Source organism: Galeopterus variegatus, unplaced genomic scaffold (genome assembly GCF_000696425.1).
Source record: "Galeopterus variegatus unplaced genomic scaffold, G_variegatus-3.0.2 Scaffold385, whole genome shotgun sequence".
Lineage (NCBI taxonomy): Eukaryota > Metazoa > Chordata > Mammalia > Dermoptera > Cynocephalidae > Galeopterus > Galeopterus variegatus.
In genome coordinates this window covers 265968-279699 of record NW_007726496.1, presented here as the reverse complement: position 1 = coordinate 279699, position 13732 = coordinate 265968, and positions in this window count along the sequence as shown.

Here is a 13732-nt window from a genome sequence, read left to right as displayed (position 1 = left end):
AAAAAAAAAAAAAAAAAAAAAAAAAAAAAAAAAAAAGAAAGAAATGGACCAATTCTTGAAAACCACGAAATACTATGCTTAAATGAGATGAAATAGAATAGTCCTATAACCACCAAAGAAATTAAACTTGTGATTGAAATACTCTGAAAAAAGAAATCTCCAGATCCAAATGATTTCTGGAGAATGCTAGAAACATTTTGAGAAGAATTAGCACCAATTTTATACAATCTCTTTCAGAGAATAGAAGAAAAGGGAATACTTCTCTACTCACTTTATGAGGCGAGTATTACTCTGATACTAAAACTAGACAAAGATAGCACAATAAAACTGTAGACCACTGTCTCTCATAAACTTACGTACAGAAATTGTCAACAAAAACTAGAAAATCAAATCCAACAATGTATTTAAAAAAACATGTAACATGACCAAATAGGATTTATCCTAGGTATGCATAGCTGGTTCATCATTTAAAAACCAATTAATATAATCTACATTATAATTTACATATCAGGTTAGGTTAAAGAAAAACTCACATATAATCAGATCAATTGATGCAGAAAAAGCATTTGACCAAATCCAACACCCATTCTTGATAAAAACTGGATTTGCTTCCTGACCAATAAGTGCATAAAGGAAATAAATCCATGATTATTGAACATGGGAGAGGGTTCCATGAGTTAATGAGAGATTTTGTCAAAGGTCTGGAGAACAGGAACTGATGGATGAAACAAGGTGGAGAAAATGCTCTAGTCCAGAACATGAACTGGACCTGTCTGTAAAATTGAACAGCCTGAAAAAGCATCTTCAGTCATGCTGATTCTCCTTTCTCATCTCCATTTTCACAATAACCCTCCCTCCACTTTACCAAAGAGAAGCATTCCTCTTGCCCATCCCCCTCTTACTATGATTCATTGCCCTGGATGCTAAGCAAAGGAATAATTTAACATTAATTACTGCCCCATAAATGCCACAAGTCCATCTCATTAAGACACTGATTTCTAATAAATTTCACTTTTTGTGTTCTAATAATAATTATTAGTTATATGTAATAATTTTTAGTCAAAACATATATTTATGTTGCTTACATCAATTGTGTATTACTAGCAATTTTTTGCTAATCCAGTCAATAAGAATAATTTTTAACACTTTGCCTTATAGTCAAAAATATAAAATATAATAAATTAAACTAAATTTGCTTCTAGCAGAGAACTATGATAGGATGATTAATAAGACTTTTAGATACTTCTGCTTCTGGACAAGATAGAGTGACAAATATCAGATATACCCTTGTGCTTTAAACAACCAAGAAAAACTGAACAAAATATGTGGAACAGTGTTTTTTGAGGATCTGGACAACCGACAATGAAGAACGGTAAACCCTGAGACAGAAAACAAATGTGTCAAGTGTTTTTCTCATTTTTTTACTCTAAGGGAAGACAGCTGCATTGTTGTGTACTGCTTATGAAGAGGCCCACATGCCATGGAACTGGAGGAAGCCTCTTCCCAAAAGCTAGTGAAGAACTCAAGTTCTTGGTCCAACAGTTCACAAGGAACTGAATCCTGCCAACAATCATGTGAGGGAGCCTAGAAATAAATCCACCCCAGTTGAGTCTTCTGATGATATCACAGCCTTGGCTGACAGCTTCATGAGAGACCTTGTGCCAGAGGCACCCAGCTAAACTATGCTCAAATTCTGACCCATAAGAAACTGTAACAAAATAAATAAATATTTCTTGTTACAAGCTACTAAGTCTTGGCATAATTTGTTATTCAGCAACAAATTGATATAGAAAGGGAAGCCTGAGAAGGTATGCATTCCATTTCCAAAACTACTGGAATTGGTCTTAGCACATGCTTGAAAATCTTTCATCGTGAAATCAATTACACATTTTTATTCTTTTCTTCATTCTCTTATAACTGTATCAATTTCTCATTCATGATGCAGTAAACCTTTCTTCTTCCAAGCTCCATCTATTTCTTAAAGCTTTCCAACTAAAGTGACTGAATGTAATAAAGTAAGCAGCCAGAGATGGTGTGCTTTTCTATCTAATGTTAGAAAGAAAGAAAACACTCCATCTGGGTAGAAATTGATAATTAGCCATATCCAGTTCCTGGACATCTGGCTTTTAAATGAATCTGAGCATAGTAATGTCTGTTTCCCTTAGCATTATTTTACTGAAAATGTTATGTGTTCTTCTAGTCTTTAAAGGGACAGTGCAAATATAGTTTGAATATCAAGTTACTAAAGATTTGTCTCAAATTTTTTCATATTGCCAAAGTATTTTTATTGTATATTTATTGTAAAAAATGTGGAAACTTCAGAAAATCACAGGAACAAAGAAAAAATATCTCACCATCCAAGATCATTGCTAACATTTTGATGAATATCTTTCCAGATTTACCTTGAAGTGAAAGACATTTCAGAATAAAAATTTGCCCTCGACAATAAATTTTTTTTAAAAAAACAGCATTTTAATAAATTAAATTTAACAAAGAAAAGCAAACCATTTATTTCACTTAAATCTACATCCATTTCCTCATACAGTTTATGGTTTGGCTGATGCTATTGATAATTCAGTCCTAAAAATCAGTCTGAATAGCTCAGGGGAGCATTCCACAAGACCAAAGGAGCCCCAGCAACATGTTCAGAGTAATGGGTTCAAGGCAAACAACATATGTTTGTGACCACTGTCCCTTCATGCTGACCCCGCTGCCCCAGAATTTGGGGTGGAGAAGGGGTTCATAGACTTGCATCAGGTTCTTTAATGGCTGGAGCCAACTCAAAGAGGTGAGAGAGAGCTGACTATTAAATTTCAGAGATTTTATGAGCTGGCTATTAAACACAGCCATTCTTAAAATTAAATAATATAAAATTGAAAGTCGATAAATTATATTGAAAACAAAGGTACTAAAAACTCTAAGCTCATCACTTTTATATTATTTTACTACATTTTGCTATTACCTATGCTCCTGATGTTATTCCATCTATTATATCTGTTTGGTGGAAGTACTGTATGCTGTTGTGCTGAGCACATCTTTTCATAACTCCTCGTTTGGTGATGTCACATTGATAGTTTGAAATTGGCCAGGGTGGGAGTATTTACATCACATAAATCAACAAATGCTCCAAATCTGGGCTTGATTTATTGTTCTGTTTTGTTGGAGAACATGTTAGTACTGTAGATTAAAAGTGTGTCATGTCTATAGCTGTTACATTGTGAGTTGCACAAAGACTGAAGAAATATTCTTCCAGTATGCAAAATTCATCCAAGTCGCTCACATTGTTGATGAATGAGCAAAGTTCCAACACATATCTTTGTTTTTTCACTTTCATCTTACTCATTAATTTCAACAAAAATATCAGCCAAAATTCTTGCTGAAACTATACTTGTTATTTACAATGATAGGTTGACCACAGATACAAAAGTTCAGCAAAAATCAATGAAACATTCTGTGAGAATCAATTGGCCATATGAAATTCACGTACATAGTATTGTATATTCTACTACTACTTATAAACTATATATTATACTTTATACTCTTTGTACAAGTAAAATTTAAAGGAAACTTTAGTGTGCTGTGTGAGAGAGAAAGAGAGAGAGAGAGAGAGAGAGAGAGAGAGAGAGCTGGTTGTTAATCATTTACCAGGATGCTACTGATCAGGAGCAAATACTTCCTGTTGCCCTATTCACCATAGCCCTTAGCAGATCCCTTTCAGCTAGGCAATGGCTAATGAGTAAATAGGGGAAAGGAGTGAGAGAAAAATAAGAGCTGGGAGTGGGGTGTGTGTGGGGTGCAGGGTTGAAGAAGAACAAAGACTAGAAGAGAAAAAAAGGAAAGAAAAGGAAGACAAAGTTCTCTGTCCAGCTTTTTGTAGTATCCTGCCTCCTTTCTCTCTTTCACTACCCACCAGCAGCTGTCTATGAGACAGGAAACAAACCACTACGTAACACTTTAGGACTTCTGAGTCACAAATATGTCAGAGATTAGTTGGCAACCCCACTTATTGGGGAGCTAAGAAGCCAGGAGCCTCCACCTACAATGACCATGCTGACTCTGGGTCAGAGTTTTGGGGGATTTTGTTTGTTTGTTTTTGTTTTTAACATTTAAAAAATTGAAGGGCTGGCTGGTTAGCTCAGTGGGATAGAGCTCAGTGTTGTAACACCAAAGTCAAGTGTTCAGATCCCGGAACTGGCCAGTTGCCAGAAAAAAAAATTTACATACAGTAAAATTCATCATTTAGATTACAGTTCCATGAGCTTTGACAAATGCATATGGTTATGTAACTACCACCAACAATCAAAATATAGAATATTTCCATTATCCCTAAAAATTCACTTGTGCCTGTTTGTGGTCAACCTCTGTCCCCACCACCAGCTGCTGGCAACCTCTGATTACATTTCTGTCCCCCTCATTTTGTTTTTTCCAGAATGTCATAAAAAAAGGACTTATATAGCATGTTCCCTTTTGAGTCTAGCTTCTTTCACTTAGCATAATGTATCAGAGATTTCCCCATGTTGTTGCGGGTATTAGTAGTTCATTTCTTTTTGTTGTGTTATATTGCAATATGTTGAAAAACATTGGGGTTGTTTTCAGTTTGAGGTGATTATGAATAAATCCACTATAAACATCTGTGTACAGGTTTTTGTGTGGATGTGTTTTTATTTCTCTTGAGTACATACCTAAGAATGGGACTTTTAGGTCATATGGTAAGTGTATGTTTAATCTTATAAGAAACTGCCAATAATGTAAATTAAATGATACCGAGCATCTTTCATGTGTTTATTTGCCATCTATGTCTCATTTTTGCTGAAGTGTCTGTTCAAAGTTTTTGCCCATTTTTAAATGGGATATTTTTAAATCACTGGTTTTTGAGAGCTCTTTATGCATTTTAGATATGTCTTTTAATGGATATACATTTTACAAATATTTTCTCCCAGTCTGTAGCTTGTATTTTTATTTTTATTTATTTATTTATTTATTTTTGTCTTTTTTTCGTGACCGGCAACGGATTGCAACCCTCAGTGTCGCGCCCGTACCGGACCGGGACCGGCAACGGGATCGCAACCCTCGGGTGTTGCCCCCGCTCCTCGCTCAGCCAGTGAGCGGCCGGTCTATATGTGGGATCCGAACCCTCGGTGGGAGCGCCGCTGCGCTTCCCAAGTGGCGCACTGTAGCAGTGCGCCACCGGGCCGGCCCCGTATTTTTATTTTAATAGCATCTTTTGAAGAGAAGTTTTACGTTTTGATGAAGTCCAAGTTATCAGGTATTTTTTTTTTCTTTTATGGATCATGTTTCGGTATTGTGTCTGAGAAATCATTACCTAAGGCAAGTTCACAAAATATTTCTCGTATGACTTCGTCTAGAACTTTTATAGTTATAGGTTGTAAATTTAGGTCTTTGATCAGTTTTTACATTAATTTTTGTGTATGGTACAATGTAAAGGTCAAGGTCCTTTTTTTTTTTTGCATATGAATGTCCAGTTACTCTATCATCATTTATTGAAAAGATCATTCTTTCTCCATTGAATTGCCTTTGCACCTTAATTGAAAATCAATTGACCATATATATGTATATGGGTTGTGTTAAAATTTTTTCTTTCTACATTTTAACATTTACTTTTACATTTTTGTGGGGTACAGTGTATTGTTTCAATAAATACATATGCTGTATAGTAATTAACTTAGGGTAGACAGCATAGTTTTGATCTGTTCATCCACGACTCCTCCTTTCCCTCCCTCCTCCCCTCCTGGCCTTTGGTAACCATTATTCTACTCTCTACTTCTATAGGAACCACTTTTATTTTTATTTATTTATTTAGATTGCACATATGAGTGAGATCAAGAAGTATTTGTCTTTCTGTGCTTGACTTACTTCACTTAACATGACGATTTCCAGTTTCTCCCATCCATGATGCTGCAAATGATAGGATATCATTTCTTTTTACAGCTGAGTAGTATTCCATTGTGTATATATCTCACAGTTTTTTAATCCATTCATCTGTTGATGGACATTTAGGTTGATTCCATCTCTTGGCTATTTGCGAATAGCATTGCAAAGAACATGGGAGTACAGGTGTCTTTTTAATATATTGATTTCATTTCCTATGAGTATACCCAGTAGTGGGATAGCTGGGTTGTAAGGGAGATTAATTTTTAGTTCTCTGAGGAAACTCCATAGTTTCCCACAGTGGCTATACTAATTTACACTCCCACCAACAATGTAGGAAGGTTCCCTTTTCTTCCCATCCTTGCCAGCATTCGTTATTTTCTGTCTTGATAATAGCCATTCTAATTGGGATGAGATGATATCTCACCGTGGTTTTAATTTGCATTTTCCTGGTGATTAGTGATTTTGAGCATTTTTTCATGTGCTTTTTAGGAATTTGTATGTTTTCTTTTGAGAAATGGCTGTTCAATTCCTTTGCCCATTTTTTAATTGGGTTATTTGGTTTTTTGCTGTTGAGTTGTTTGAATTCCTTGTACATTCTGGATATTAGTATATGTTAGTGTCTTGTTAGGTTCATCCTTTAGTCTTCATAGTAAGGATGTAAGCAGTTTATTCACCACCCTTATGACACTGGAATATTCTGAGGTTGTCTGTGAACTTACTTTACTAATGAGTCATATACCTTCGAATGTTTTCTTGCTGCTCCTTAGCATCATCTTCTTTCAAATTGAAGAACTCCCTTTAGCATCTCTTGAAAGGCAGGTCTAGTGTTGGTGAATTCCCTTAGCTTTTGTTTGTCTGGGAAAGACTATTTCTCCTTCATTATCGAAGGCCAGATTTCCTGGGTACAGAATTCTTGGCTGACAGTGTCTTTCCTTGAACACCCCAAATATATCATCCCATTCTCTTCTGACCTGTACGGTTCCTACTGAGAAATCCACTGAGAGACGTATGGAGCTCTGTTGAATGCTGTGTTTCTCTTCTCTTGCTGCTTTCACTATTCTTTCTTTGTCATTTGTTTTTAGATAATGTGATTATGATGTGCCTTGGGGTGTTCCTTCTTGGGTTGAATTTGATTGGTGACTTCTGAGCTCCTGTACCTGGATGCTGTCATCTTTCTCCATACTTGGGAAATCTTCAGCCTTTATTGTCTTGAATATGCTTTCTCCATCTCTCCCTTTTCCCTCTCCTTCAGTTGTGCCAATTATGCCGTGATTATTTCACTTGAGGGAGTCCCGTATTTGCTGTATTTCTATTTTATTTTTTCATATTCTTTTTACTTATTGCTCCTCTGATTTGATAATTTCATACATTTTAATTTCTTTTTTAAAAAGTGATTCAATTCCTTTCTCAAGTTTCTTGTTCTGCTCCTGGATTGTTTTCCAGATGTCATTTAATTTTCTATCTGTATTTTCTTGTAACTCTCTGAACATCCTTTAGAGCGTTATTCAGAATTCTCTGTCAGACATTTCATAAATCTGCTGTTCCTCTGAGTCTATTGCTGGTGTTTTGTTTCCTTTGATGGTGTCATATTTCTCTGTTCTTTCTTGACCTTTGTTTCTTCACGTTGATGCCTGGGCATTTGAGGTGACTGCTATCATTTCTAGACTTTACAGGTGTTCTGTGGTAGTGTAAAACCTTTACTGAGGCAAAGAGCTTTGTCTCTGGTCTGAGGGTTTTTTTTTTTCTTTCAATTCCATGGTGGATTATTAGCTACCATCACCATAATAATCCATCATGGTGGATTATTAGCTCATCAGTTCAATTCTGCACTGGAACTAATTTGTTGTCCTTTTGTTAATTTCAAAATTGGGGGAACTTCCTGTGGGGACCAGCACTTGAGCTCTGTGGCTGAGCTAGATCACTGCTTTGCTGCTCTTTCTCTGGGGAAGGCTCTTTGTGTGGATCAAATTTTAATTGTTGGCCTTTTATTCACTTCTGGGTCTTGTGAGGTCAGATACACCTGGGCTGTGTGGTAATTATGGCCAGGGACTGAGTGTTTCCAGCAAATTGTGCTCCCTGTGGTTCTATCACCCTGACCAGTCTTCACTGAGTGGGCCTGTGCTGATTGGAAGGCAGATCAGCTGCCCATACTGCACCCCAATGTTCTCACAGTGAGCCATCCTCCCTCTACACTCCAAACACTTCCTGTGGGCAGGCTGTGCTTGGGTCTCTTGCAATGATTCACTAGCCTCTGAGTGGCTCCTTTCTTTGCTTGGCTGTGTCCCCTCAGTCCTATGTGGGTCCACAGGAACACTGTCAGTGGTCTTGCTGGCCTGGGAGCTGCTATGGTGTGCTCCAATGCTCTCTTTTCCCCTACAGACTCAAAGAAACTTCATGCAAAGAGCACAGCTGTGACTTTTGCCAGCTTCTGCTCCTTGTGCTGCAGCTTCTTCCAGCTCCTCACCAGTCTGGCCCTGAAGTGGCCCAGGCTTGAAATGGTTGGAGCAGTCTCTTATCCCTCTCACTGTAGCTTCTCCTGCCTTAATGAACTTCATTCTTTTCCTCTTCCTCTGACCTCCAGTGGTCCCAGGTTGGCATTCTTTGTTTTTTACTAGTTATAAATTGGTCAGTTGTAGGGGAGAGTGATGCTGGGAATGTATATTTGGTCATCTTGATGACGTCTGACTATGTATGAATTTTTAAATGAGACCCTCTAAGCCAGATGCAACCAACTACTCTTTTCTGGGGAGAAACAGAAAGGGGGCTACAGGCACTTTTCTTACCAGTTCCCAGGGATGAATAAATTCCTGAAGCAGGAAGCTTGGGAGAAGGCTCAAGCCTAGGCTTGTTTTAACTTGAGCTGGAGGAGATAAGTTACTGTCTGAATGCTAGCTACCCTGCTCACTGTATACCTCATAAACCTGAACACGAGACAATGCTGAATATATGGAGACCTTTCATTTTTAAAAATAAAATGATTTTTTAGAAAGTTTTAAAGGCCAACTTGAATATAATACATATTTCTAAGATATAGACAAAACAGTCAAATGTCTCTTTTTAAAAACATTGCTATGATTTATAATTATTTATAAAAATCCCATATTATATAAAATGATACATACATTTAGAAATGTGGGTTTTTTCACTCATGTATCATGACCTAGTTTTACTTAAGTTCTTCACATGTATCTTTGACATTAGAATCTTTGCCAATGCTAGATCCACTGCTTGTGTCACCTAACCCAGTTTTTTCAAAGCACATCAGCTTTGCTATATATCGTTCGATTTATGACATTTGAAATTCAGCACTTTTTGAATCTCTGCATGAAGCTGTCTTCAGCAATTTTATCACAAGCCACAAGTACCTATTTGCAGAACATTAGTGCAGTTGGCATTTTTATTTATTCTGAACTCATGCATTTATGATTCTACCTTGCACATTTACAGTGTTATTGTTGTTGTTTTAAAGTGGACAGATCTGGGAATTATACTGTGCCTCTTCCATTCTCCCCATCAAGGAGGGGGCACTAAAAACCCTAAGACTCAAAGTGCAGGGGATGATGCAAAAGGAGAACTGAAAGACAGGGATTGATAAATGGGGTTGATTCAACTCCCAGGAATGAGGAGCTGAGAAAAGCATGACTGGCTGCCAGGTGACAGCAGTATAGGGTCCTAGACAACAGGGTCCTGGGGTTTCCTCCCTACATAATGAGGCAGAGCTGGATTCACTCCCAGGAATGAGGAGCTGAGAAAAGCATGACTGGCTGCCAGGTGACAGCAGTATAGGGTCCCAGACAACAGGGTCCTGGGGTTTCCTCCCTACATAATGAGGCAGAGCTGGATTCACAATTAGGAGTGTCACCAAGAGCCCCCACCAGTAGAACTGGGCCTATATTCTGATTGCTTATCTGTAAGTCCTGGTTTTTAACTTGCCCTCTGACTTGGAGACCTTCCAATATCCTTACAAAATGCAGAGTAGTGGGTGTGTACCTCTTTTCTTATGTTTCCACATAAGGCAACTGAGTGCCTCTCTTCATGTTCTTGAAGAGGGCCAGGCAGGCTTTTTTTGTGGTCTTAATTTCACTCTGCCTTCTGAGGTCCTTTTCACTTCCTTTTGGAAAATCTCTTTTCGCAGTAAAGCTGGACTAACGTGGAGCTACTCAGGGAGGGTCATTTAGGGCACACTTAGCAGCCCCTGACTATCCTTGCAGTAATAATCTCTCACAGGCATATCTCATGATGACAAATGCCACAAACATGACAGTGAAACCCTGGTAGCAGACTAGTAGTAAGGCAGGCTGTCAGTGCTATTACCAATCATCTGCATAGCATCAGCCAGCACTGGGAGAGAGGAGGTGAGCAGTGGTTGCGGAGTGGGGAGTTGGAGAAGAGCTCCAGATGTCCTGTGCCTCTGGCTATGGAAACCAAAGATACTTCATAAGGTCCTCACAGAATTCCAAGGTGACTAAAGCTGACTGCCCAAGGACACCACTCCCAAGAAGCACAGCTCCTGGTGATACTTGAGGGCCTTCTATACCAAGGCCTGTATTCCCCCAGTCTAGCCAATTTACTCATTGTTCAGGAACAGATACCTTCCTGGCCTCAATATCCTCTCCTAGTCCCCACAACCACCCCATGCCCAAAGTGTTCTGGCCTAGTTTCCACTCACGACTTTCCTCTCCAGGGGCACCTCTCACTTACTTAGAAATGATGGGTTAGAGGTGGTGAAATATGATCAGTGATCAAAGAAGTGGCTATTGCTGCCCCTTTGCCCTTAGAAAAGAAGCCAAGGCCAGCAAGAATGAAGAGTTGCTTGAGTCATCAGATGCTGCCAACAAAATGATAGAATTTGAAACTTCAAAGTAATCCATAAGCTCGACCAAGAAAGCACTAGATTCCACTAGGGATAATGCTGAAATTTAGATTTTAGCTATTATTTCAAGGAAGAAGAAGAGTATTTTAAAATAAAGCACTTAATTGCACTTAGATCTTTCTTTTCTTTTTAAGATTGCTCTAAAACCTATCTGCTGCCTGTATTGGAAGGAGCAGTTACAGAGTTACTTGATTTTGAAATAAAGAGTGCTAAGATAATATATATATATATATATTTTTTTCCTTTTTGTCTTTTCTCCGTGTCCGGCAATGGATCGCAACCCCCAGTGTCGCCCCCGTACCGGACCGGGACCGGCAGTGGGATTGCAACCCTAGGTGTTGCTCCCGCGCCTCGCTCAGCCAGTGAGCGGGAACCGGTCTGTATGTGGGATCCGAACCCTCGGAGGGAGCGCCGCCACACTTCCCAAGCGGCGCACTATAGCAGTGCGCCACCGGGCCGGCCAAATAATATATTTTAAAAGATATCTCCAAATCCTAGAAAAGAGGGAAGAGTCAGGGAAAAGGACCTGGCAAGAGGGTGAAGAGAGCAAGAGAATTTAGCTGAGAATATTTATGCAGCTCCCTGGTCTACATCCCAGTGCAGTTTCAAATACCTCTCCCTTTTTTCGGTAGGAAATAGAGACCACTACATAAGCTTGGAAACCCAAGAGCAGTGGGAACCTATGACCCTCTTCTCTGGAACCCCGGGAGGAAACTACCCATCAGAGTCCTTCTTGCCAACACTGAGTAGAAATGGAAAGTTGGGTAGAGAGAAGGCTGGAGACAGTGCTCACAGCTTGAATATGGAGGAAGGACACCAAGATTTCCAATAGGCCCAGCGGTGGGCATTACGGTGACTTACCTTGGGGCACAGTGACTCTAGAGCCCAGGCTCTCAGGTGGGCAGCCCAAAGGATCAATATGAGATTGAATCTCTAAGCTTCACTCAAGCCAGGAGGGGCTGAATGGGGGTGGAGTGGTGAGCCTTTATCACACTGAGAACAGAGACTATCCAAGTTATTCAGCTCTGATAACTTCAGTGCAGCAAGGACAGAGGGATCTGGGGCACAATCAGATGTGCCCCTTCTTTTCTTGCCCTGCACTCAGATATATCCTGAGGAGGAAGAGAAGAGGAGAACTTTTGAGAGTGGAGGACAGCTCTCATATTGAATTGGAGCTCCAGTCTACAGCCATACCACCCTGAACATGCCTGATCTTGTCTGAATGGGAGCTCCAAATGGACTGAGTTTAAATCTTTAATTTGACTGAATATTTATTCCAAGGGACTAACTTTGAAACTTCAATGACACAATTACCTTGAGAGTAACAAGATTGAGTTTTCCCCCATCATTGAAAATGGGGACTTTAGACTTAAACTGAATTCCATTATAGAGAAATAAACTAAGTTTCTTCAAGTTTCTTCCCACTTGAGTTGTAAATTGTGAATTTTAAATCCATTACACTATCATCTTCTCGCTTTGAAGTCTTAAGTCATTTACATGTTGTGGACAGCAAGGTGACTCAAGTGTGAGCCTGGTCCTACAGTACTGGCAGTGTCTGTGGGGCTCTGGAGCCCACACTTGGAGCCCTGGGGCAAGATTTTCCCATCTGAGCATTTGTGAATTTTAAATCCATTACACTATCATCTTCTCGCTTTGAAGTCTTAAGTCATTTACATGGTGTGGACAGCAAGGTGACTCAAGTGTGAGCCTGGTCTTACAGTACTGGCAGTGTCTGTGGGGCTCTGGAGCCCACACTTGGAGCCCTGGGGCAAGATTTTCCCATCTGAGCATCTGGCTCAGAGGCCACAGACTTGTTAACTTCTCCCAGTTGACAGTAGCCCAATGATGACACAGCTTTTTCAGAGGTTGTGTCATCCCATTAATTATCTTTATGTGACCAAAAAAAATAACATTTATCACATGCTTATGGTATGCTAAGTGCCAGTCTGTAAATCATATGTTGGAAAATAGGAGCTTACTTGAAGGGAAACAAGGAGATAAGAGACTGGACTTACAAATACATCCTTATAAAAGCATTTGCTAAATAATCCAGGCCAAATCTCTCAAATAATAGGCTGCTTCTTCCTCTTCTTTGATGACTAAGAGGACAAAGTGACAAAAGGCAGCAAAGAGGCAGTGTGCAAAATCAGGCACAGGAATAAGGCAATGAGTAAAGTTGGTGGTATCAAAGCAGGAATGAGATAACTGTACTGATGTGAGAAGAGCCACGTAAACATCAACTTGTAGTCTGAGACTTTCCTTCTCAATCCAGTTGCCTCCTTTACCATTAGTCAACGTTCACATGATTGCCAGCGAGAAGGTTCCTTTTCGGATCCAAGTCCTTTCTCATGTGACCTGCAGGAAAGCCCAATGGGGCTAAAGCACCACAGGGCATTGTGGGAGAGAGCGGTCTACTGGTGTAGCAGGGCGGTGTCGGTATGGTCTCCTAGGGCAGAAGACGTGGGAACTGGGAGCTGGTAGTTGAGGGATCAAGAAGGTAGGGAGCTGATGAGAAAGAAAGGCGTTATTGCCTTTCACTCTAGTGGCAGGAATGAAAGGCTTTAAGAAAATTATTACTTAAGGTACAAGAGTCTTCTATTACAGGGTTCCCTCTTTTCTCTCATATTATTTCCCACCCCAGACACACACACACACACACACACACACACGCGCGCGCGCGTGCGCACGCCTGTGTTAATAATATAGTATTCTGTGGGGAGGGAGAGGTCAGTTATCTTAGTAAAAATACTTTGTGCTGGGACATGAAATGAAGGTTACTTTAAAATACAATAGTCTAATCTCTTCATTGGTATATAATTTCATTTCCCAAATAATAGGTATTTTGCAATAGAATTTGCTTTGGCCTAATCCTTTAAAATGCACCTGTAGCTATGCAATATGTTAGTACAAAGGTGAGTATATATTAACCCTAAAATTGATTTTATTTATTAGATGTTTTACTTTTGA